Source organism: Bos javanicus, chromosome 3 (assembly GCF_032452875.1).
Source record: "Bos javanicus breed banteng chromosome 3, ARS-OSU_banteng_1.0, whole genome shotgun sequence".
In the NCBI taxonomy this organism is placed as follows: Eukaryota; Metazoa; Chordata; class Mammalia; order Artiodactyla; family Bovidae; genus Bos; species Bos javanicus.
In genome coordinates this window covers 74,763,981-74,788,973 of record NC_083870.1, presented here as the reverse complement: position 1 = coordinate 74,788,973, position 24,993 = coordinate 74,763,981, and the positions used below count along the sequence as shown (strand labels likewise).

The 24,993-nt window shown below is 39.2% G+C and overlaps 1 long non-coding RNA gene across 1 annotated transcript in view; it reads left to right on the top strand.

Annotated features, from left to right (window-relative positions):
- The first annotated feature begins 6,142 nt into the window (after nt 1-6,142).
- Nucleotides 6,143-24,993, top strand: part of LOC133244427 (uncharacterized) — a 100,300-nt gene continuing 81,449 nt past the window's right edge. The window contains exon 1 of the long non-coding RNA XR_009735402.1: nt 6,143-6,562. This is a non-coding gene — a long non-coding RNA (uncharacterized LOC133244427). The remainder of the gene's footprint in view (nt 6,563-24,993) is intronic.

Sequence of the window (24,993 nt, the reverse complement as noted above, 5' to 3'; positions counted from 1 at the left end):
TCAGAATGACCCCAGAACCATGTTCTTTCCACTTTGCCTGTTCTTATCTCCACTGAAATCTTGGTGGACACATTTAGTTACAGTTGAAAGTATAAATATGGAATGAAAATGACAATGTGATTGTCAAATTGGATGACTTCAGCATGGACAGTCTTGGGGATCTGTCTATCTTCACATTTTTTTCTTAATAGAATTTGTTAAACTAGATCAGCAAATCCTAATTTGGGCCACTGGCCAGGAAATGGGAATCACGTCATGAAATGGGATCTTGTTAAGACTGTGTTTATTAAAATAGGATTTTCCCCAGAGGGTTGTGTTTTCAGTGAAAACACTCAATGGCAAACACTTGGACACTGCCACTTCTCTGCTCATCTTGTCATTGGGTCCTTTCAGATGGTCAACAGCATCACTGGAAATCACAGAGGTTCACTGTACATGAAAGGCTGCAAGGAGCTGGAGAGAAGAGGATGGGAGGGAAGAAAGATGGCAGGAATAGTCACGTGTATTTCCACTTAGCACAGTACATTTTCTTATTAGATTAATATTTTATTAACCTTCGTGAACCTTAATGTCCTAGATTTTATTAATCACATTCTAGCTGTGTGAAGTACCATTCACAGCTCCAGGAATTAGGATATGGGTGTCTTTGGGGGACCCTGTTCAGCTTACCATGCTCAGGTTTGTCTTTTTAAAAAAATAAATAATGCTTCTTTTAGTTTGACTATGAAACTACGCTTACTTTTTTACTCTCTAGTTTACCTTCCTAATTCTATTATGAAATAGATTCAAATAAAAGCTTTGAACAGGAGTGAGTTGAAAAGCTGGAACAAAAGACCTGGATTGTTGAATTAGAAAAAACAAATTACACGTGCTCTCAAAAAAGTTATGATTTAGAATCCACAGACGTCCTCAAAGCTCTTACATTAGACCTCCCTCGGGAGAGGTTCATCAAATATGTTAATTAAGTACAAATATGACTGATTGAATATCATATTTTTATTTGCTTCTCTTCTATTTAGGGGTGATTAAAATATAAGACTCAAGTGGGGAAGGAGGTAGAGGCGAACCTGAATCCCTAGGCTGTTTAATCAGTTTCTAGATGACTGAGAGCTGACTGGAAACCCAATGCATCTATGTAGGAAAACTCCCTTTGCTTCTGTGGGTCCTATTTCCTCATGCCAAAAAAGTCCCCAGGTCCTCACTTACTCAGAACTCAAGCCTATCTTGCAGACTCTGTGGTGTCAGCAGCTTATTCTCTCAGCTTTAGCAGCCTCCTGTAGTCTCAGGACTACATGCCTCGGCCAGGCTGAATTGTGTAGTAATTGTGTAGTAACAAGGGAGCGTGAGCTTTGTGGTTAGATAAACCCACATTCGAATCCTAAATTCACCAGTTAGCATGCGGTATCCTTGAACTCATAGGCTTTAACCCTCCACCTGCAGATGTGGATAGGACTATGTGTTGCACACAAAGGTTGGCTGTATTGAATGTGAGCAGACTGTATTGTTATTGGTCATTGTCCTTTACATCCCTTGGCAGCCATTAATCTCATGACCTGCACCTATTACAGTGATGGGCAGAGTACCAGATGTTCCATGTTTAGAAACAGCCCTTATAGTGCTGCTCTTTGCAGAGACACTCCTAATAATACCGAAGGCGGTCAGAGGGTTTTAACAAGACATTTATGTTCATGCAGTGACTGCCTCCTTGCCCATTTGGCTCTTTTCCCCAGCTAACAGAAGCACAGTTTTTGTCTTGACGTTAGGCAGAGTGTGCAGCCTGCAGAGCGTGTTGCCTCACTGTTGTTGTTTAATTGCTGAGTTGTGTCTGGCTCTTTTGTGACCCCATGGACTGTAGCCTACAAGGCTCCTGTGTTCATGGGATTTCCCAGGCAGCAACACTGGAGTGGGTTGCCATTTCCTTCTCCAGGGGATCTTCCCAGTCCAGGGATTGAATCTGAATCTCCTGCATTGGCAGGTGGATTCTTTACCACTGGGGTGCCTCACCAGTCTAGGCCAACTGTGATCATTACAGTCCTCTTTGCCAGTTATTAATTCAGGGATGGCCATGTGGTTTATTTCTGGTGGATGAGCCATAAGGAAACCTAAGGGAAGTTTTCTGAGGAAACTCAGGAAAATATTTTCTTCAGTGATTGTTTTAATTACCTTTAACTCACTCCTTTGATGAGAGAGGGAGGGATTCCCACCCAGGAGGGATTCCCAGCCTAGGGTTATGAGATGAGCTGAACATGTGACATCTAACACTGGACAGGTAAGTCTGATGGCAGTTTACTCGTCACAAACACAGAGCAGAGAAGAAGGACATGGTGTCATACCGGGCCACCCGGGGATTGTACTTGGGAGCAGGGTGAACAATCAAGGGCTGTGGGAGGGAGGCTTTGCAGCAAAAGGATGAGGTGCCCTCTGGTTCTTGTGGGAGGCTGTGATTGACTTGCTTGAATAATTCATGGGCTGTCAGGAAACTGAAACCTGCTACTCAAGGATAAATAGGAACTGCACTGGTCACCTTGATAAGGAAGGTTGTGTATAGGATCTTATCCATGGAACAGCGTGGGGAGGGGACATGTAGTTAGACCATAGGAGGCCCTCCCAGTTTCATCAGTTGTAAATCCAACATGTAATATTTGAACTTGAAAAGTGAAAGTGAAGTATTAGTTGCTCAGTCACGTCAACCCCACAACTGTAGCCCACCAGGCTCCTTTGTCCATGGGATTCTCTGGGCAAAAATACTGGAGTGGGTTGCCATTCCCTTTTCCAGGGGATCTTCCTGACCCAGGGATCGATCCCAGGTCTCCTGCATTGGTAGATCCTTTACCATCTGAGCCAGCAGGGAAGTCCATATTTGGACTTAATTTAGCCCATGATAGGGAGAGAGAGAGAGAGAGAAAGAGAGAGAGAACTGTTCCTTCTCTCTTCTCTGCATTTTGTCATGTGTGAACATGATGGTTGTAATTAGAAGCATAATATCAGTTTTGCAACCCTGAAGAGAAACATTGCACATGTTTTATGGATGGTAGAGAATAACGAGAACAAGCTTGGAAGTTTGAGTCTCTGATAGCCTCTTTGAAGCCGCTGTATTTTCCCTGAAACCTACTACCAGACTTTTATATGACAGTAAACTGCTGTTGTTGAACCGCTTCTTACTTTGTCTGCCCTTTGTAGCTGAAGATTCCTGATGGGGAAGCGTGGCCACCATCTGCCAGGAACGAGTCTCCTGTGATTTTATATATATTAATACAACGTCTTTTCTATGCCTAATATGGTTGTTGTATTGTATCGAGTTATGGTTATATTGTAAGTGTGAAACAGAATTCATCATGGGACAGAGTGAAGAACTAGCAAAATCAGAGAAAACTCCAGTGGGAAGCTATGGAGCACCTTGGCTCTCTGCTCACATGATGAGGAGGATCTGATTTCTATTTAATTCTTCAGCAGAATCTCCATAAAGTTTAAGTTATAAATCCTTTATGACTCCATTTACATTTACACATAGGGTAGTAAATTCCCTTAGGCTGCCTGATATGTGACTAAAAAGAAGATGGAGCTGCCGTGTATCTTTTTTAACCTATTTTTTCAGTCCTTGAAAATTATACAGTTAACACATCTGCCTTGAAAATATGGCAAAGTAATTGAAAAATTAAATAGCATATGCTAGAATAATGGAGAATATTCAGAAAATCACTTTCTGAGTTCCATCTTTCCTGTAACTGTATACGTAAACAGTAAAATATAGGAAATGATATTGCACTATTATCTTGGAGAATAATAGAACAGTTGTAGAATGGGAAAGGCTAGAGATCTCTTCAAGAAAATTAAAGATACCAAGGGAACATTTCATGCAAAAATGGGCTCAATAAAGAACAGAAATGGTAGGGACCTAACAGAAGCAGAAGATATTAAGAAGAGGTGGTGAGAATACACAGAAGAACTGTACAAAAAAGATCTTCAATACCCAGATAATCATGATGGTGATCACTCACCTAGAGCTAGACATCCTGGAATGTGAAGTCAAGTGGGCCTTAGGAAGCATCACTACAAACAAAGCTAGTGGAGGTGATGGAATTTCAGTTAAGCTATTTCAAATCCTGAAAGATGATGCTGTGAAAATGCTGCACTCAATATGCCAGCAAATTTGGAAAACTCAGCAGTGGCCACAGGAATGGAAAAGTCAGTTTTCTTTCCAATCCCAAAGAAAAGCAATGCCAAAGAATGCTCAAACTACTGCACAATTGTACTCATCTCACACGCTAGTAAAGTAATGCTCAAAATTCTCCAAGTCAGGCTTCAGCAATACATGAACTGTGAACTTCCAGATGTTCAAGCTGATTTTAGAAAAGCAGAGGAACCAGAGATTAAATTGCCAACATCCACTGGATCATGGAAAAAGCAAGAGAGTTCCAGAAAAACATCTATTTCTGCTTTATTGACTATGCCAAAGCCTTTGACTGTGTGGATCACAATAAACTGTGGAAAATTCTGAAATAGATGGGAATACCAGACCACCTGACCTGCCTCTTGAGAATCCTGTATGCAGGACAGGAAGCAACAGTTAGAACTGGATATGAAACAACAGACTGGTTTCAAATAGGGAAAGGAGTACATCAAGGCTGTATATTGTCACCCTGCTTATTTAACTTATATGCAGAGTACATCATGAGAAATGCTGGGCTGGAGGAAGCACAAGCTGGAATCAAGATTGCCGGGAGAAATATCAATAACCCCAGATATGCAGATGACACCACCCTTATGGCAGAAAGTGAAGAAGAACTAAAGAGCCTCTTGATGAAAGTGAAAGACGAGAGTGAAAAAGTTGGCTTATGGCTCAACATTCAGAAAACTAAGATCATGGCATCCCGTCCCATCACTTCATGGCAGATAGAAGGGGAAACAGTGGAAATGGTGGCTGACTTTATTTTTCTGGGCTCCAAAATCACTGCAGATGGTGATTGCAGCCATGAAATTAAAAGATACTCCTTGGAAGGAAAGTTATAACAAACCTAGACAGCATATTAAAAAGCAGAGACATTACTTTGCCAACAAAGGTCCTTCTGGTCAAGGCTATGGTTTTTCCAGTGGTCATGTATGGATGTGAGAGTTGGACTATAAAGAAAGCTGAGTGCCAAAGAATTGATGCTTTTGAACTGTGGTGTTGGAGAAGACTCTTGAGAGTCCCTTGGACTGCAAGGAGATCCAACCAGTCCATTCTAAAGAAGATCAGTTCTGAGTGTTCACTGGAAGGAATGATGTTGAAGCTGAAACTCCAATACTTTGGCCACCGATGCGAAGAACTGACTCATTGGAAAAGACCCTGATGCTGGGAAAGATTGAGGGCAGGAAAAGAAGGGGATGACAGAGGATGAGATTTGGATGGCATCACCGACTCAATGGACATGAGTTTGGGTGGACTCCAGGAGTTGATGATGGACAGGGAGGCCTGGTGTTCTGTAGTTCATAGGTTTGCAAACAGTTGGACATGACTTGAGTGACTGAACTGAACTGAACTGAACCAGGTATTTTTTGTTTACTTTAGCTGATTTGACTCATTATTTCTGAGGTTTTAATGTTCTGTGCTGTCATTTGAAAATTACTTATATTAAACAATTTGTAATAAAATATTTAAAAATCTTTCTAATAAATTTTCAATAAAAGCTTAAGAAAAGTCAGGATACCAATTTCAGGTATTAGAATACAATTTTCAAAATACTCGTAGGACAATATTTTTTCCTACTAAATCAGTGAAAGTAACTGGATTTCAGACTGAAAAAAACCCTCCTGAATTTATGCTTAATAGAAGTTTATACTTTGAAAATAAAACATTTAGTCAATTCTGTCAACTCAAGGAATATGTTAGGCTAAGCAAGTACAGCTTTTGCTGATCCTGCTGACTCTTTGCCTTCTCAAAGGTCTCAAAAGACTAGATATCCTGGAGTCTCTGAGGACCACCATGTTAGACCTCTGTGCAAAGCCTCTGACTGGGCAGTACTTGTAATCATGCCTACTGAGAGGCTCTCAGCTACCTTAGTTGCTTTCCTACACTGGGTCTCTAGGCAGTGGGAGCCAGCAAATAAAGGGCCTTGTGTGACATGCTAACAAGATCTTTCTCAGTTCTTCAGTTAATCAGGAATTCTTTAAAGGTTTAAGTTGAAAGGTAATATAAGTCCATTAGCTTTATGGAAGGACATCTTTGATGAAGGCTTCCCAGGTGGGGCAGTGGTAAAGAATCCTTCTGCCAATACAGGAGACACAAGAGATGTGGGTTTGATGTGGGTTGGGAAGATCTTTCGGAGGAGGGCATGGTAACTCCCTCCAGTATTCTTGCCATGGAAAATTCCATGGACAAAGGAGCCTGGCAGGCTACAGTCTATGGGGTCACAAAGAGTTGGACCTGACTGAACAACTGAGCAAACACACACACCTTTGGTGAAGCCTATGAGAGGGAAGATGAGACTGGAGCCACTGAGAAGAACAATACTGTGGTCAGGAGAAACAGAATGAAGACTTGAGTTTAGGTGGAGGTACTGTAGATGCCAAAAGAGGCAGGGAGGTAAGGATGGATGATCCCAGAGGAATATATTAGGGAGAAGAGAGGAAAAGGGAACAGTGAGGGGGATGAAGTAAGGTAGTTAGAATTATGTCTGCTGTCAAATTAAAATGACTCTAAGGGTCTGAGTTTCTCTTAGAGTTAGAGAACAGTGACCCAGAGCATGGTACCATGAGTTTTCTTTTGGGTCTTTAATTCATTACATAATTCAGTGATATATGTACAGTGACTAGGAAGTGAGTCATATTGCCTTCTTTTGTAAATTTTCAAAGGTCAGGGACCAGGTTGAATTTTCTAAAGCTCATTTTAGGCACTCAGAAAACCTTACAGATGATGATATTTTCCCCATAAACAACCATAAGAGGAGAAGCATCCCACATAATTTAAAGGATTTTGGCTTCTAGTACAAATATCAGAACTAAACAGTTATAGAAGGAAGTGTATTATGAATTATCAGTTATGTCCTGAAATACTAAGATACCATATGTAATTTATTTAATAATTATCAAGTAATTTCTCAGTAATTACTTATGAATACATGTTACTTATTAGTTGTGAATATATTCTATGTGCAAAGCAGTGCATGAATAAAAATTTTTGCTACATTGGTTAGTTAAACTTGAGATATTGTTATCTAAGGCAGGGAGAGATAGAGAGAAGGAAGGATAAGCTGTTTTATTAGTAACTCATAAAACCTACAGAATCAAAATGATGGTTTCTGAAAAGAAACAAAATAAATTCTTAAAAATATAAATTTCTTTCGGTTAGCAGCTTTAATCATGTTTACAACATGCTCACTTGCCAAATAGACTGAACTCACACTTACCTTGCAAGGTCATCAGTAGAGTTAGAGAGAGTGCAAAAAGGCTAAATAATCTCTCAGTGTGATGATGTGTGTGTCCTTGCTCGGTGGTAACTCTCCTTATGAATTTGTAATTACTATTTTAAGACCTGGTGCAATAATTAGAAAAATCACTTTAGCGATTCTTTAATTATATTTTTTTACATGAATCATTGAAGTTCTAAAAGTTTCAAAAAATGTGAATGAACAAAATATTTTAAAACTTAGTCCATCCCAAAGAATTTATGTAAGATAGCATTAAAGATGCTATACTTGGGACTTCCCAGGCAGTTCAGTGGTTAAGACCCCGTGCTTCCACTCTATGGGGAATGGGTTCCATCTCTCATCAGGGAACTAAGATCCTGCATGTCATGTGGCAAAACCAAAATGCTCTGCTAGACTTGTTACTTGATCACAACTATTAATAATGATGTACATTGTTGTTCAGTCTCTCAGTTGTGTCTGACTCTTCGAGACCCTGTGGACTGCAGCACTCCAGGCTTCCCTGTCCTTCACCATCTCCTGGAGTTTCCTCAGATTTATCACCACTGAGTTGGTGATGCAATCTAATTATCTCACCCTTGGCTGCTGTCTTCTCCTTTTGCCTTCAGTCTTTCTCAGCATCAAGGTCTTTTCCAATGAGTTGGCTCTTAGTATCAGGTGGCCAAAATATTGGAGCTTCAGCTTCAGCATCAGTCCGTCCAATGAATATTCAGGACTGATTTCCTTTAGGATGGACTGGTTTGGTCTCTTTGCAATCCAAGGGACTCTCAAGAGTCTTCTCCAATACCACAGTTCCAAAGCATCAATTCTTTGGTGCTCAGCCTTCTTTGTGGTCCAACTCTCACATCCACACATGACTACTGGAAGAACCATAGCTTTGACTAGATGGACCTTTGTTGGCAAAGTAATGTCTCTGCTTTTTCATACACTGTCTAAGTTTGTCATGGCTTTCCTTTCAAGATGCAAGTGCCTTTTAATTTAATGGCTGAAGTCACCATCTGCAGTGATTTTGGAGTGCAAGAAAATAAAATTTGTCCCTGATTCACTTTTCCCCTGTCTATTTGCCATGAAGGGATGGGACCTGATGCCATGATCTTCATTTTTTGAATATTGAGTTTTAAGCCAACTCTTTCACTCTCCTCTTTCATCCTCATCAGGAGGCTCTTTAGTTCCTCTTTGCTTTCTGCCATTAGAGTGATATCATTTGCATATCTGAGGTTGATATATTTCTCCTAGTAATCTTGTTCTCAGCTTGTGATTTGACGTATATATAGCTTCAAAACCCATACAAGGACATAGTATAAAAATTTGACCAGTTGAGCATAATCAGTATTTAAATTATTTTATTAGTATTTGTAAAAGGAAGATGAGACAATGCCAGTGATTATAAACTGCACTTTTCATGGAATTTCATGTACAAAAGTAAATTTGACATGTATCAGGTAATAGAACTAAACAGAATGAATCATTAGAGTCAAGGGTGAGGAATGGGATATTCAGGCCATTGTTGCAATATGGCTGATACACTGAATTACTGTCCCTAAAGGGAATAAAGGTATATTTGCCTAATGAATTGCATTTCTGTCTAGAAACATCTATTGGTCCATAAACTTATACTGTGATTTATGTTCTTGATGGAAATATGTTTTTTCACAAAGATTAGATTTCCCTGAAATTTACTTAAGTTGTCTATCTTCTCCTGCTGGTTCAAATCCAGGTATTTACTTATATAATACTTTGTGGCCATCAGTCATGCATACGAAAATATACAGTAGGTTGGTAATCAATTTTCCACCTTTACACAACAACAGCACCTCCTAAAGCTTTAGGGTTATAAACTAATGTTGAGGCTGTGTAAACATACTATGACTATAAATACAATAAATAAATTTTTACTGTAAACAAATTATATTTTTTGTAAAGTGAAAACCAGTTTATCTCTGAAAGCAAATAAGTAAAAATGGAGAAATTCAGTGATATAGAGAGTTCTGATATTTAGATGAAATAGAACAGTGAGGCCACACATTGACAATAAATTAGCTACTTCTTAGTAAAATATAAGTTCACAGGAGCTCCAATATATTTCTCTCTGTATGTTGAGTTCTTCAGTCATAAGAAGAGAGAATATTTCTTCTTATTCTGAACAGTTCTGTATGAAATTTCGTGTTATGGTGTGGGGCTGATATTGTGACTGGTAAGGGCTGATTTTAGAGAGACAGAAACAGGTGAAAGTTCTAGAAAAAGTATTTGTAACCACAGAACTTTTCTCTACAGTTTTTCCTTCTCTTCTCCCACAGCCATAGCCTCCTAGTAAATGAGGATTGTGGTTTGTATGCTGTTCATTTTAGAGGCTTTTAAATGCAGGTCAGGAAGCAATAGTTAGAACTGGACATGAAACAACAGACTGGTTCCAAATAGGAAAAAGAGTACGTCAAGGCTGTATATTATCACCCTGCTTATTTAACTTATATGCAGAGTACATTATGAGAAATGCTGGGCTGGATGAAGCTCAAGCTGGAATCAATATTGCCGGCAGAAATATCAATAACCTCAGATACGCAGATGACACCACCCTTATGGCAGAAAGTGAAGAAGAACTAAAGAGCCTCTTGATGAAAGTGAAAGAGGAGAGTAAAAATGTTGGCTTAAAGCTCAACATTCAGAAAACTAAGATCATGGCATCTGGTCCCATCACTTCATGGGAAATAGATGGGTAAACAGTGGAAACAGTGGCTGACTTTATTTTTCTGGGTTCCAAAATCACTGCAGATGGTGACTGCAGCCATGAAAGTAAAAGATGCTTACTCTTTGGAAGGAAAGTTTAACCAACCTAGATAGCATATTAAAAGGCAGACATTACTTTGCCAACAAAGGTCCATCCAGTCAAGGCTATGGTTTTTCCAGTGGTCACGTATGGATGTGAGAGTTCGACTGTGAAGAAAGCTGAGAGCAGAAGAATTGATGCTTTTGAACTATGGTGTTGGAGAAGACTCTTGAGAGTCCCTTGGACTGCAAGGAGATCCAATCAGTCCATCCTAAAGGAGATCAGTCTTGGGTGTTCATTGGAAGGACTAATGTTGAAGCTGAAACTCCAATACTTTGGCTACCTGATGCAAAGAGCTGACTCATTTGAAAAGACCATGATCCTGGGAATGATTGAGGGCAGGAGGAGAAGGGGATGACAGAGGATGAGATGGTTGGATGGCATCACTGACACAATAGACATGAGTTTGGGTGGACTCTGGGAGTTGGTGATGGGCAGGGAATCCTGACATGGTGCAGTCCATGGGATCGCAAAGAATCAGACATGACTGAGTAACTGAACTGAACTGAAATACTTTTCCTCAGTTCAAGAATCATGCCTTTTGAATTTGGTCTTCTCCTATACTCTGACAGTTTTAAATTCAGAGACCTGAGGGGAGGAACAAGTGGCATAGTGTGGTTCTTTGCCTTTAAAGTCAAATCCAAATTAAGCAAATCTTCTCACTTTAAACTTTTTGAATTAAAGATTCCTTCAAGAAATGCTAATAAATAGTTTTAGGAAAAACAGAAGAGAAAATGGTAAGAAAAATATAAACATACCTTTGGATCTTTAAGTATTTTAAAGAATAAATTTTAACTCATTTCAAATAAATCATAGTTTGGTAATTATGGAGGTTTCTGGGTCTAATTTCTCAGCCATGCTAGCAACTGAAGATTTTCATATTCATATAATTGTTGTTATCTTGTCAAACTGGATTTTAAGAACCTCTGGGAAGTGGTTGTTTCTGTGCTCAATGATAGGCCAGCTATCAGGGAATCTTAGCTCAAAAGCTGAAATCTCAGTGGTTCAGAAAACAAGTAATAAAGAATTAAATACGAGTATGGGAATTAGATGGGTAAACAGTGGAAACAATGTCAGACTTTATTTTTTTGGGCTCCAAAATCACTGCAGATGGTGACTGCAGCCATGAAATTAAAAGACGCTTACTCCTTGGAAGGAAAGTTATGACCAACCTAGATAGCATGTTGAAAAGCAGAGACATGACTTTGCCAACAAAGGTCCATCTAGTCAAGGCTATGGTTTTTCCTGTTGTCATGTATGGATGTGAGAGTTGGACTGTGAAGAAGGCTGAGCACCGAAGAATTGATGCTTTTGAACTGTGGTGTTGGAGAAGACTCTTGAGAGTCCCTTGGACTGCAAGGAGATCCAACCAGTCCATTCTGAAGGAGATCAGCCCTGGGATTTCTTTGGAGGGAATGATGCTAAAGCTGAAACTCCAGTACTTTGGCCACCTCATGTGAAGAGTTGACTCATTGGAAAAGACCCTGATGCTGGGAGGGATTGGGGGCAGGAGGAGAAGGGGACGACAGAGGATGAGATGGCTGGATGGCATCACTGACTCAATGGACGTAAGTCTGAGTGAACTCTGGGAGTTGGTAATGGACAGGGAGGGGGAGGCCTGGTGTGCTGTGATTCATGGAGTTGCAAAGAATCAGACACGACTGAGCGACTGAACTGTGGAGCCTTGAAGAACACTGTAAGGGCTCCTGATTCTACAAGAGGGATTTGAGCAGTGGAACTTCTTATATTTTAAAAAGATTATTCTGGCTGCTGTGTTAATAACAGATTGCAAACTTAAATTGAAGTTTCCTTTTCCAAATTCCATATGATTATTAGTTTCCACAGGTTTGGGAAAAGCTGAAGCTGTACAATCAGCTGAGAAAAGACACAACTGCTCTCATCTTATGCAGCTCCATGAATCCTTCCAAATTCATGGGATATGAAAGGAAAGGTTCACCTTAAGGTCACTGACAGAGATAGTCTTATACTTGTTTGCTGTAAATCTCATAAATCTTATGTGAAAACAACTTAGCAAGAAAAGTCACATTTAATTAGAAATGCTTATAATCTTTTTACATATACTAGCTATAATTGTTTTCAGTCTCTCAGTCATGTCCAACTCTTAGAGACTCCATGGGCTGCAACATACCATGCTTACCTGTCCTTCACCATCTCCTGGAGTTTGCTCAAATTCATGTCCATTGAGTCAGTGATGCTGTCCAACCATCTCATCCTCTGTCATTCCCTTTTCCTCCTGCCTTCATTCTTTCCCAGCATCAGGGTCTTTCCCAATGAGGCAGCTCTCCATATCAGGTGGCCAAAGTATTGGAGTTTCAGCTTCAGCATCAGTCCTTCCATTGAATATTCAAGGTTGATTTCCCTTAGGATTGACTGGTTTCATCTCCTTATTATCCAAGGGACTCTCAAGGGTCTTCTCCAGAACCACAGTTCAAAGGCGTCAGTTCTTCAGCTCTCAGCCTTTTTTATTGTTGAGCTCTCACATGTGTACATGACCAATGGAAAAACCATAGCTTTGACTGTATGGACCTTTGTTGGCAAACTAATGTCTCTGCTTTTTTGATATGCTGCCTAGGTTGGTCATAGCTTTTCTTCCAAGGAGCAAGCGTCTTAATTTCATGAATGCAGTCACTGACCACAGTAATTTTGGAGCCCAAGAGAATAGTCTCTCACTGTTTGCATTGTTTCCACATGTATTTGCCATGAAGTGATAGGACTGGATGCCATGATATTTGTTTTTTGTATGTTAAGTTTTAAGTCAGCTTTTTCACTCTTTGCTTTTACCTTCATCAAGAGGCTCTTTAATTCCCCTTCGTTTTCTGCCGTAAGGGTGGTGTCATCTGCATATCTGAGGTTATTGATATTTCTTCCGGCAAATTATTATTCCAGCTTGTGCTTCCTCCAGCCCGGCATTTCGCATGATGTACTCTGCATGTAAATTAAATAAGCAGGATGACAATATACAGCCTTGATGTATTCCTTTCCCAATTTGAACCCAGACCATTGTTCCATGCCTGGTTCAAACTGTTGCTTCTTTACCTGCATACAGGTTTCGCGGGAGGCAGGTAAGGTGGTCTGGTATTCCCGTCTCTCTAAAATTTTCCACATTTTGTTGTGATATACACAGTCAAAGGGTTTAGCCTCAGTAAAATTACTTCACCTGTGGAAATGGGGATAACATTGCCCATCTCATAGTCCATTATGAGGAATTACACACACACACACAGACACACACACACGCCTAGCCTAGTAACTGTTGCTAAGTAGGCAAAGCAGTAGATATTAATTTTTCCTGCCTTGTGGACCTTTTGAAACCTGACTCAGTTAAAATCACAGGTAGCTAAAATGTCTGGGTTAGGAATGACTAAGATACACTATTTTAATTCTAGATGATTTGGATTATTAAGAAATTAATCCCATGTGCTGGGCCTCTGTGGAAGGACAGCTTAAGTAAAAAAGCAAAAGATGAGCAAACTTTCCTCAATGATAAGTTATTATTCTTAAATGTTACCCAGTGGACTGAATGGAGAAGGAATTTCACATACCTCTCTAACTAAGGAACCAGCATTATTGATCACAATAATTAGACCTACACGACATATCTCCATGTTGGGTCTGAACTTTTGGGGTAGGTTCAAATTGATCATTTTCCTCTTAAATGGAGAATCTACTCTGTATATCTCTGCTCTACAGTTGATTTTCATGTATATTAGAAAAATAATGGTGATCAAAGAGTTGAGAAAAATTAACATGGCAAAGCCTCTTTAACACTATAAGAGATATTTTGAGACCCCAAACCTAGTGTTTTCTGTTCCAGTTGAAGTGAAAAGTATTTTCTAGTCATTTCCTATAAAACAAATTACAAGGCTTCCATTGAGTACTTATCTCAGAACATAAACAGAGCAGGAGATTCTATTTGAGAAATTCAACCTACAGGTGCTTTTGCAGCCTCTCTGTTTTTAGTCAGAAAACTTGTTATTTAAAGTGAGAAAAAATGTCAAATTTTTTTTCACAGTGAAACATATATGAATATGAAGAGACTGCATTCATTTAAAAATGTTTAGTAAACATTTTCTGTGCTTCAGGAATTTTCTAAGCACCAGGAATAGGACATGCATAAAGCAGACAAAATTCTCTGCCCTTATGGAGCTTATCTTCTAGTGACATATGAAGAAAATAAAACAAATGATAAAATTCAGTGAGTTTCATGGTGATAAAGACAATGGAGAAAAATTTCAAGCAGTGGCTATGATAAGGAGTATGGACTGCAGAGCCTAAATTTTGGATAGCATGGCCAGGGAAACTCTTACTAAGAAGGTAATATTGAAGCAAAGAATTGATGGGAATGATTGATCCAGATAGATATCTGAGAGGACAAGCAATCCAGACAGAAAGAACAGAAGTGTAAAGACCCTGAGTAGGGAGTGGGAAAACTAGAATGGTGCTCAAGAGCTAAATGAGCAACAGAAATTGAAGAAAGAGAGGAAATGAAAAATAAGGGGTGCATACTGGACAGGGCCTTATAAATGATTATAAAGAGAAGGGAAGCCAATGAAGAAGTTGAAGCATGACAAGATACAGATTTTGTTTTAATAGAACAATCTGTGTTATAATGAACATTGATTATATTGGGTATAATGGTTAATTTTATGTATTAATGTAAATGAGCCATGGGTACCCATTTAGTCAAACATAATTTTGGGAGTCTCTTCAGTTATTTTAGGATGAATTTGACATTTAAATTAATAGACTGAGTAAAGCAGATTATCTTCTCTAATGTGGGTGGGCCACATTCAATCAGTTGAAAGCCTGGGTAGAACAAAAGGCTAACTACCTTCCAAATAAGATGGAATTTCTAATGCCTGTCTTTGAGCAGGGGCATTGGGCTTTTTTCCTGCTTTGAAAAATGAACTGAAGCATCAGATCTTTTAGGGTCTCTAGCCTGCTGACCTGTCTTTAGACTGGAACTACTTTATTGGCTTTCCTAGTTTTCAGGCCTTTGAACTTGGACTGAAAATATACCATTGGCTTTCCTGGGTCTTCAGCTTACTGAAAGCAAATCTTGGGACTTGTCAGCTTCCATAATTGCATGAACTAATTCCTTATAATAATTTTTTCTCTATTTTTGTATCTCTCTCTCTCTGTCTCTCTCTCTCTCTGTCTCTCTCTCTCTCTCTCTATATATATATATATATTTGTGTGTCTCTGTGTGTGTGTGTGTATTTATATCTATCAGCTTCCTATTGGTTCTGTTCTCTAGAGTAACCTGACTGATACAGTGGGCAAGGAAGGATGATTGGAGGTTGAAGATTAGTGAGGAACTATTATAATAATCTAGGTAAGAGTTGATGGTGCCCTGGATCAAGAATGGAGCATTGGAGGAGGAGAAAGTGTTTATTCTGGATATACCTTAAAGGTAGAATCAATAGAATTTGTTGGTGGATTGGATTTACATGGTTAGAAAAAGAGAGAACGCAAATATGATACTTTCAAGGTTTTGGCATCTGGAACAAAGGACATTAAGCAAGACAGCAAAGGATATAGGAGGAGCAGATTTGGGGTTCAGAAGTTCAGTTTTGGGAGGATTGAGTCTGAAACATCCAAGTGAAGATGTAAAGTGGCTGGCTGCATATTTGAAGCTGGGGTTGAAGAAAGAAGTCTGGGTTGAAGATATAAATTTGGAAATCTCAACATAAACATATTAGGTTTTAAGATCAGATAAGATCACCATTGTCATGAGTGTAAATAGAGAAGATACCTAAGCACTGACCATTAGGACGCTGAGTAGGTGAGAAGAAACTAGCAATGAAGCCTGGGAATGAGCAGCCAGTAAAGCAGCAGAAAACGGGAGAGTATACTGTCCAAGAAGGTAAATGAAAAAGATAATCTAAGAAGGAATGAGGAAGGGCGGAATGCCTGCTATTCTGAGTCTTGTTAGAAACTTTGAATCTTTATTTCTCTGTCATTCATTTGCAGCTAATAATTTATTGATAAAAATCATATAAAGGAGATATTATGTATTCTGTTATGAAAATTCTTTATCTTTGGCATATAACATGCTGGAGCATATCTTAAAGCAAGGTTCACAAAATATTTTATATGGCATGCTAGTTTCCTCTCTTCTAGACAAAAGGAAAAATTTCAGCTTCAAATCAGTTTCACAAAAATAAGATTTCTCTATATTAGAAGTCTTTTCAGCCTTTCTATGGTAATGTATTTTATTAATCTCCAAGATAATATCATATGGATAATGTAGTATTCAATGTTTTCAAACTTAGTAAATCAAAATTTGTTTTACTGCAAAGCATATTGAGGGGCTAATTATCCAGAATACAGAACTTTGTTTCTTTGAAACAACATTCATGGCTAACTTTCCTCTGTCTCCTTAGAGGACATCCTTCAGAAAGCTATGTTTAAAACTTTATGCCCTTAGTGTTTCCCAGCATAAGAAATGCTCATATGAAGAATATTTTTGCTATTTAAAATATGCAGCTGCATTCAAAGAAATTGACTAGTTACTCAGTGTTGTGCTGCTTAAAAGACACTCATTTAAAAAAGTCTTTTCAGAGCCCAGAGTTATGAAAATACTCCTCCTATATCTCTATATTTGGAGCTGTGATAATCTAAATATTTGAGTCCCATTGAAAATAACCAAAACTTATGGGAAACAAAACATCTAAAGAGCATGGATGCACTTAAAAGAGTGATGAATTTTAAACTGGTGACCATGTAAAAACAGACATTTCGAGAAGTAAACTGAGCCCAGAGCTGGCTTTCAACTTGAGAACATTTACAACATAAGATGAACTTGGACTTTATATGCCCTCATAGGATACAGAGAACAAGAGAAAAACCCAGGGCTTCTCACAATGGGAAGTCTATTTGGAAATCATACTTATGTAAAATTGGGACCCCCTTTGAAGGTTTTTATTCTCAACAACATGATGGAATAGTAATAACTACCTCCCAGGCAACTGTCAGACTAATCAACTGGCTCAAACCTTGGCTTTGAACAGATTGGGAAACCATGCCATTTTGAACTTGGAACTGTGAATTGGCCTTACATGGGTTTGTAGCACAAAATCCCACTACCTTTGTGGTGTCCAGAAAACTTCAGGCCAAAAACAAATTAAGTGATTATAAACTTGTAGTGCCTCAGCAGTTTGGTAGAGCAAATGCAAACCGTCTTGGAAGAAACCCATTCTAATCCCAACCCTCAAACATTTTCATAAGCAGTTCAAAGTAAAGAAGAAGTAAGCGTACAAGGAAAACCCAACAAAACCCGGTAAAAACAATAGGCCTTAGAAACAGATAAGGAAATGATTAGACATAGGCTTGAAAGGGTTATGTTTAAAACAAGGAAATCAAGCATGAAAGTATTTGAAGCAAGGAAGAAACTATAAAGAATCATCAATCAGATTAGACAAAGAAGCAAAATAAAATATCAAGTATATTTTAACTGCTGGTGGTATTGAGTTGGATGAGAACATTCAATATGAGATGGAAAGAGGTTGCATCAGGTAATCAAATGAAGGGTCCAAACTCATACCTGTTCTGTTTATTTGCTTCAAAATCAGTATCATCTATGTGTGCATGCCCCTTACTGATAAGTCATGTTTTTACATGTATCTTCCTCTTTTCCTTCACCACGTTTTCTTCTTTCTATCTTCAATGAAACTACTTATAGCCATTAACTACTAAAGGGTCATTGGAAAGGAATACAGGAGTTTTGAAGATTTCAAGTTTCCCCTATAATTGACAGCAAGGGCTATATCTGGAAATTGTAGGCAACTAAATGAAATGGTTACAAGATAGTGTTTTTATCTTCTACTCTGTCTTCTTTCCCTTCTTTTCTGTGATTTTTCATTTACATTTTCTAGCTTGTGTTCCTTCCTTTTATTTCTTTCTTCATCTGGTCAGAGTAGTTCTTGGTAAGGCACCTTGATGGAAAGTGAGGAGGAAGTTAGTTTGGGCTAAAAATAAATGAAGTGCTTTAGCACAGATAGTGAAGAGAAAGAGACATCAGATAAGTTGGTTTCAGACTTCAAAGGAACTTAGGTTATTGTGGGGCATCACAGATGGATCAGGATGGATTCAAAATATACAGTTAGTAGAAGGAAAGAGCAGAATGGCTTAAACTCTAACAAGTGAGCTCAGACTCACTTGTCAGATAGCACATTTCTTTGTTGCTATTATTAAAAAAACTCTCAGAAGAGAAACTTTGTTTAAACATTATCAGAAATAGGTGAAATAGTGTAGATATCACATTTTGACTTTTATATTAATACATTTTCTTATATCATGAACCAAATATTCCTTCCAAATATACTTTAGAACAGGATATAATGAAATACCCTGTGATACTAGCATTTTGTAACTCATAATATTGTAAAGTGGTTCTGAATTTTAAGGGGGCTTCACTGGTAGCTCAGATGGTAAAAATCTATCTGCAATGCAGGAGATGCAAGTTCAGTCCCTGGGTTCGGAAGATCCCCTGGAGAAGGGAATGGATACTCACTCCAGTATTCTTTCCTGGAGAATTCCATGGACTGAGGAGCCTGGTGGGCTACAGTCCATGGGGTCACAAAGAGTCCGACATGACTGAACAACTAACACTTTCACTTTTCTGATTTTTAAAAACAATCTAAAGTTATGTTCATTAAAACTTCTAGATAGGCAATATCTCTGCTAGAGTCCATAGGAAAGAATGTGTACTTAGAGGGATTAACTGAGCAGAGATTAATGAAGCAGCTGCTAACAGAGGAGGATGAAGGTAAGAGAACCCACAAGGGTAGTGAAACGTGCAGCATCTAGTGGAAGTCAGTTCCAAATAGTAGGCCTGAAAGGTCAAGGGAAATTGATAGTGTTATAAAACCGGAAGACAGTTTGGGGCCATGAAAGAAAGGAACTATAAACATTCTTGTTTAGTTGCTCATTTGTGTCCGACTCTGCAACCCCATGGACTGCAGCAGGCCAGGCTTCCCTGTCCTTCACCATCTCCTAGAGATTGCTCAAACTCATGTCCACTGAGTAGATGATGCCATCCAACTATCTCATCCTCTGTTGTCCCCTTCTCCTCCCGGCCTCAATCTTTGCCAGCATCAGGGTCTTTTCAAATGAGTCAGCTCTTTGCATGAGGTGGCCAAAGTATTGGAGCTTCAGCCTCAGCATCAGTCCTTCCAATGAATATTCAGGACTGATTTCCTTTAGGATGGACGGGCTGGATCTCCTTGCAGTCCAGGGACTCTCAAGAGTCTTCTCCAACACCACAGTTCAAAAATATCAATTCTTCTGCACTCAGCCTTATTTATGGTCCAACTCTCACATCCATACATCACTACTGGAAAAACCATAGCTTTGAGTATACAGATCTTTGTTGGCAAAGTAATGTATCTGCTTTTTTAATAACACTGTCCAGGTTTGTTTGTAGTGATGCTTCTTAAGGCCCACTTGACTTCACATTCCAGGATGTCTGGCTCTAGGTAAGTGATCACACCATTGTGATTATCTGGGTCATGAAGATCTTTTTTGTATAGTTCTTCTGTGTATTCTTGCCACCTCTTCTTAATATCTTCTGCTTCTGTTAGGCCCATACTATTTCTGTACTTTATTGTGCCCATCTTTGCATGAAATGTTCCCTTGTCTCTAATTTTCTTGAAGAGATCTCTAGTCTTTCCCATCCTATTATTTTCTTCTATTTCTTTGCACTGATCACTGAGGAAGGCTTTCTTATCTCTCCTTGCTATTATTTGGAACTCTGAATTCAAATGGGTATATCTTTCCTTTTCTCCTTTGTTTTTTTGCTTCTGTTCTTTTCACAGCTATTTGTAAGCCCTCCTCAGATGCCTTAGGAAGCATCACTACAAACAAAGCTAGTGGAGGTGATGGAATTCCAGTTGAGCTATTTCAAATCCTGAAAGATGATGCTTGAAAGTGTTGCACTCAATATACCAGCAAATTTGGAAAACTCAGCAGTGGCCACAGGACTGGAAAAGGTCAGTTTTCATTCCAATCCCAAAGAAAGGCAATGCCAAAGAATGCTCAAACTACCACACAATTGCACTCATCTCACATGCTAGTAAAGTAATGCTCAAAATTCTCCAAGCCAGGCTTCAGCAATACGTGAACTGTGAACTCCCAGACGTTCAAGCTGGTTTTAGAAAAGGCAGAGGAACCAGAGATCAAATTGCCAAAATCTGCTGGATCATGGAAAAAGCAAGAGAGTTCCAGAAAAACATCTATTTCTGCTTTATTGACTATGCCAAAGCTTTTGACTGTGTGGATCACCATAAACTATGGAAAATTCTGAAAGAGATGGGAATCCCAGACCACCTGACCTGCCTCTTGAGAAATCTGTATGCAGGTCAAGAAGCAACAGTTAGAAGTAGACATGGAAAAATAGACTGGTTCCAAATAGGAAAAGGAGTACGCTAAGGCTGTATATTGTCACCCTGCTTATTTAACTTCTATGCAGAGTACATCATGAGAAATGCTGGGCTGGATGAAGCACAAGCTGGAATCAAGATTGATGGGAGAAATATCAATAACCTCAGATATGCAGATGACACCACCCTTATGGCAGAAGGTGAAGAAGAACTAAAGAGCCTCTTGATGAAAGTGAAAGAGGAGAGTGAAAAGCTGACTTAAAAGTTAACATTCAAAAACCTAAGATCATGGCATCTGGTCCCATCACTTCATGGCAAATAGATGGGGAAATAGTGGAAACAGTTGCTGACTATTTTTCTGGGCTCCAAAATCACTGCAGATGGTGATTGCAGCCATAAAATTAAAAGACGCTTGCTCCTTGGAAGGAAAGTTATGACCAACCTAGACAGCATATTAAAAAGCAGAGACATTACTTTGTCAACAAAGATCTGTCTAGGCAAGGTTCAGGTTTTTCCAGTAGTCATGTATGGATATGAGAGTTGGACTATAAAGAAAGTTGAGCACTGAAGAATCGTTGCTTTTTGTCTTGAGAGTCCCTTGGACTGCAAGGAGATCCAACCAGTCCATCCTAAAAGAGATCAGTCCTAGGTGTTTATTGGAAGGACTGATATTGAAGATGAAACTCCAGTACTTTGGCCACGTGATGCAAGAGCTGACTCATTCGAAAAGACCTTGATGCTGGGAAAGATTGAGGGCAGGAGTAGAAAGGGACGACAAAGGATGATACAGTTGGATGGCATCACCGACTCAATGGACATGGGTTTGGGTAAACTTTGGGAGTTGTTGATGGACAGGGAGGCCTGGCGTGCTGCAGTTCATGGAGTCACAAAGAGTCGGACATGACTCAGTGACTGAACTGAACTGATCTATCCAGGTTTGCTGTAACTTTTCTTCCAAGGATCAAGTGTATTTTAATTTCATGGGTACAGTCACCATCTGCCGTGATTTTGGAGTCCAAGAAAATAAAGTCTGTCACTGTTTTCATTGTTTGCCCATTCTATTTGCCATGAAGGTCTGGAGGCCGTGATCTTAGTTTTTTAATATTGAGTTTTAAGTCAGATTTTTCACTCTCCTCTTTCACCTTCATCAAGAGGCTCTTTAGTTCCTCTTCAATTTCTGCCATAAGGATCATATCATTTGTGTATCTAAGGTGGTTGATATTTCTCCCAGTGATTATGATTCCAGCTTGTGCTTCATCTAGCCTGGCATTTTGCAGGATGTGCTCTACATATAAGTTAAATAACCAGGGTGACAATATACAGCCTTGACATACTCCTTTCCCAATTTGGACCCAGTCTGTTGTTCCATGCCCAGTTCTAACTGTTACTTCTTGACCTGCATATAGGTTTTGCATGAAGCAGGTAAAGTGGTCTGGTATTCCCATCTCTTTAAGAATTTTCCCGTTTGTTGTGATCCATACAGTCAAAGGTTTTAGCATTGTCAGTGAAGCAGAAGTAGATGTTTTTCTGGAATTCTCTTGTTTTTTCTATGATCCAATAAATGTTGGCAATTTGAACTCTGGTTCCTCTGCCTTTTCGAAATCCAGCTTGTACATCTGGAAGTTCTCAGTTCACATACTCCTGAAGCCTAGCTGGAAGGATTTGAGCATTACCTTGCTAGCATGTGAAATGAGTACAATTGTGCAGTAGTTTGAACAATCTTTGTCGTTGCCTTTCTTTGGGATTGGAATGAAAACTGACCTTTTCCAGTCCTGAGGCTACTGCTGAGATTTACAAATTTACTGGCATATTGAATGAAACATTTTAACAGCATCATCTTTTAGGATTTGAAATAGTTCAGCTGCAATTCCATCACCTCCATTAACTTTGTAGTGATGTTTCCTAAGGCCCACTTGCCTTTGCACTCCAGGATGTCTGACTCTAGAGTGCAACTATGGCCAGAATCCAGTGCAGCACGGAGACCATGGGCTGCACAAAGACCCCAGCTTTACTGTCTTCTCACCTTATGATCTCTAGCAATTACCTCCCATCAACCAAATCAGAAGCCAGAGGGCAAAGAAGCCTAAATGATGAGTTCATAGAAGCCATCCTGGCTGGCCAGAGAGCAGAACATTGACAGACAGGAAACTAAAGTGTGGATACAGGTGTCAAATACATGTAACTAATGTAGACAATTTCAGTAGTTTGATTTTCTTTCTTATTCTGTCAACATGATAAAAATTAGATTTAAAAATAGATTTTTTAAAATTGTTACCTTGGAACGGTGGTTCTTAACCAGTAGTGTACCTCAGATTCACCTGTGGCAGTTTAAAATATTGCTTGTATCTGAGGTACCTCCTCCACAAACCTTAAACAGGAGCTCAGAATCTAGATTTTGAAAAAGTTCTTCAGGTTATTTGGAAGTTCATCTTGGGTTACGGATCTTAGATCTGGGAGTACCAGATGCTCTCATTCAACTCTACGACCATCAGCCACAGTAAATCAATTATATCTTAAACCACTGGAATACTCCCTATTAGTCATAGTCCATTTAGAAAATAGAAACCACCTGTATCTTTTAAACCAAAGAAAATTTAAGACAAGGGAAAAGTTGTAGAGGTCATAGATAAATGACAAAGCAAATGGAAAATGAGGCAGTCAGAGACTCACAAAGCAGAAAGTCACTGCTGCCTCTGAGTTTGGAATGTCAGTGGGAGAACCCAAGATACTTGGCTGGAAATAGAGCCATGAGGAGGGTGCCTTGAAGGGACTGGGCCATCAGGGGAAGGACTGCCAGAGTTATGGCAACATGGATCCTTACAGAGACCCACAGGAAGGAAAGAAAGGGATCTAAATACCATAACATTTTCTCTATAGCATCTCTCCAGTTCTCTGTTAATTCTTCCCATTGGATGAATTTACCAGGAAATCAGAAGACAAGAGAGGCTGTCAAACAGAGCCTAGCAAGAGAAAGGGCAAGGAATATCTTTGAAGGCAAACAAAAGACACACTCATCAAATTTTAAGGGTGCTTACAAGAGCTGTCTGAGTTTGAGGAGTCAGTCCCTCTGAGGCAGTTCTGTCCAATTCTGGTCCTGATCCCTCAATACTGAGGGAGTGAGACCCTCCAAAGACTCTAAGCACTCTGGATATCTAGATATCAAGGAAAGGAAGATGATTAGCCAGTCAGCATTTAAGCCAGGCCTTAACATCCATTATTTATTTTGTAGAAGTGAAAAGCACAGGGAAATTAGACCATGACAAATGGCTTAGAACTAAGGCTGTGAATATAGCAAGCATTTTATAGATGTGCACACTTGAGCACCCAGTTACATAGAATGAGAGCAGTGGGTTTGGGCTATGAGCGTCCTGGGTGGTGAGCGTGAGTGGCGTGTTCTTCTCCTATCTGGTCTTCTCACATGGCCCTAAGAGGCCTAGATGTCAACCTTAAATCTTATGGAATCATATTATACTGGAGAATTAAAGAGGCGTCAGACTCCTTGCATAACCTTTAATGATTTTGATGAAAAAGTCCAAAATGTGATTAAGGTTAGGTCTTGAGTGTGAGGGTCAGGAAATTGCTTCAGGCCAGTGTTTCATATGTGCTATTCAAAGGGGTCTTCAGGTAGAACATTTATATTTAGTAATCCTTTTTGTTTTGTTTTTTGTTTGTTTGGAAAGAATCAGTTGCAGTTTGGCTTAAATCTGTTCTATCTTTTCCAGGCAGAAAAATGTTAAATCTCATTATGCTGTGTGTAATCACTCATATCAGAGGTTTTGGTTTTTCTTTTGGCAATCTTGCAGAAATAGAACTGAATCAAAACTCCAGGGTATTCCAGGAACACCTGTTGTTATGGCCTTTTGCAAATGGCCTACTTCTGGCTGAGAGATGTCCTACTTTGGATGTTTCATTCTTGCCATCTATGGAGGATATCAAAATACAAACCTTCTGTATGCTAGAGAATCTCTTCAGAAAATACTTATGGCTGTGACCCTTCTCTTGCTCCTTCACATACATCAAGTATAACAGACTATATGAAAGCAGTCCTGTAAGTGGACGATACAGAAGAATCACAGCTTTATTGCTTATGATCCCTTAACAAGTAATAGTGTGAGTAAGGGTGAGGAAAGTAAGACAGCTCCTTTGCCAAAAATGATGGTTCTTGCTTCCTCCACTACTTCTATGATGATTCAGTTTAACAAATATTTTGAGTATCATGCACATACAAGGTATTGTGCTCAGCTCTATAGCTGAGCAAACTCTTTCCCTTAAGGAGCCTACAATAAATAGGAGGACAAGGTAAATTCGCAAGCAAACAATACAATGTAGAGCAATATTTAGTATCTCTTGCCATGACAGTGAC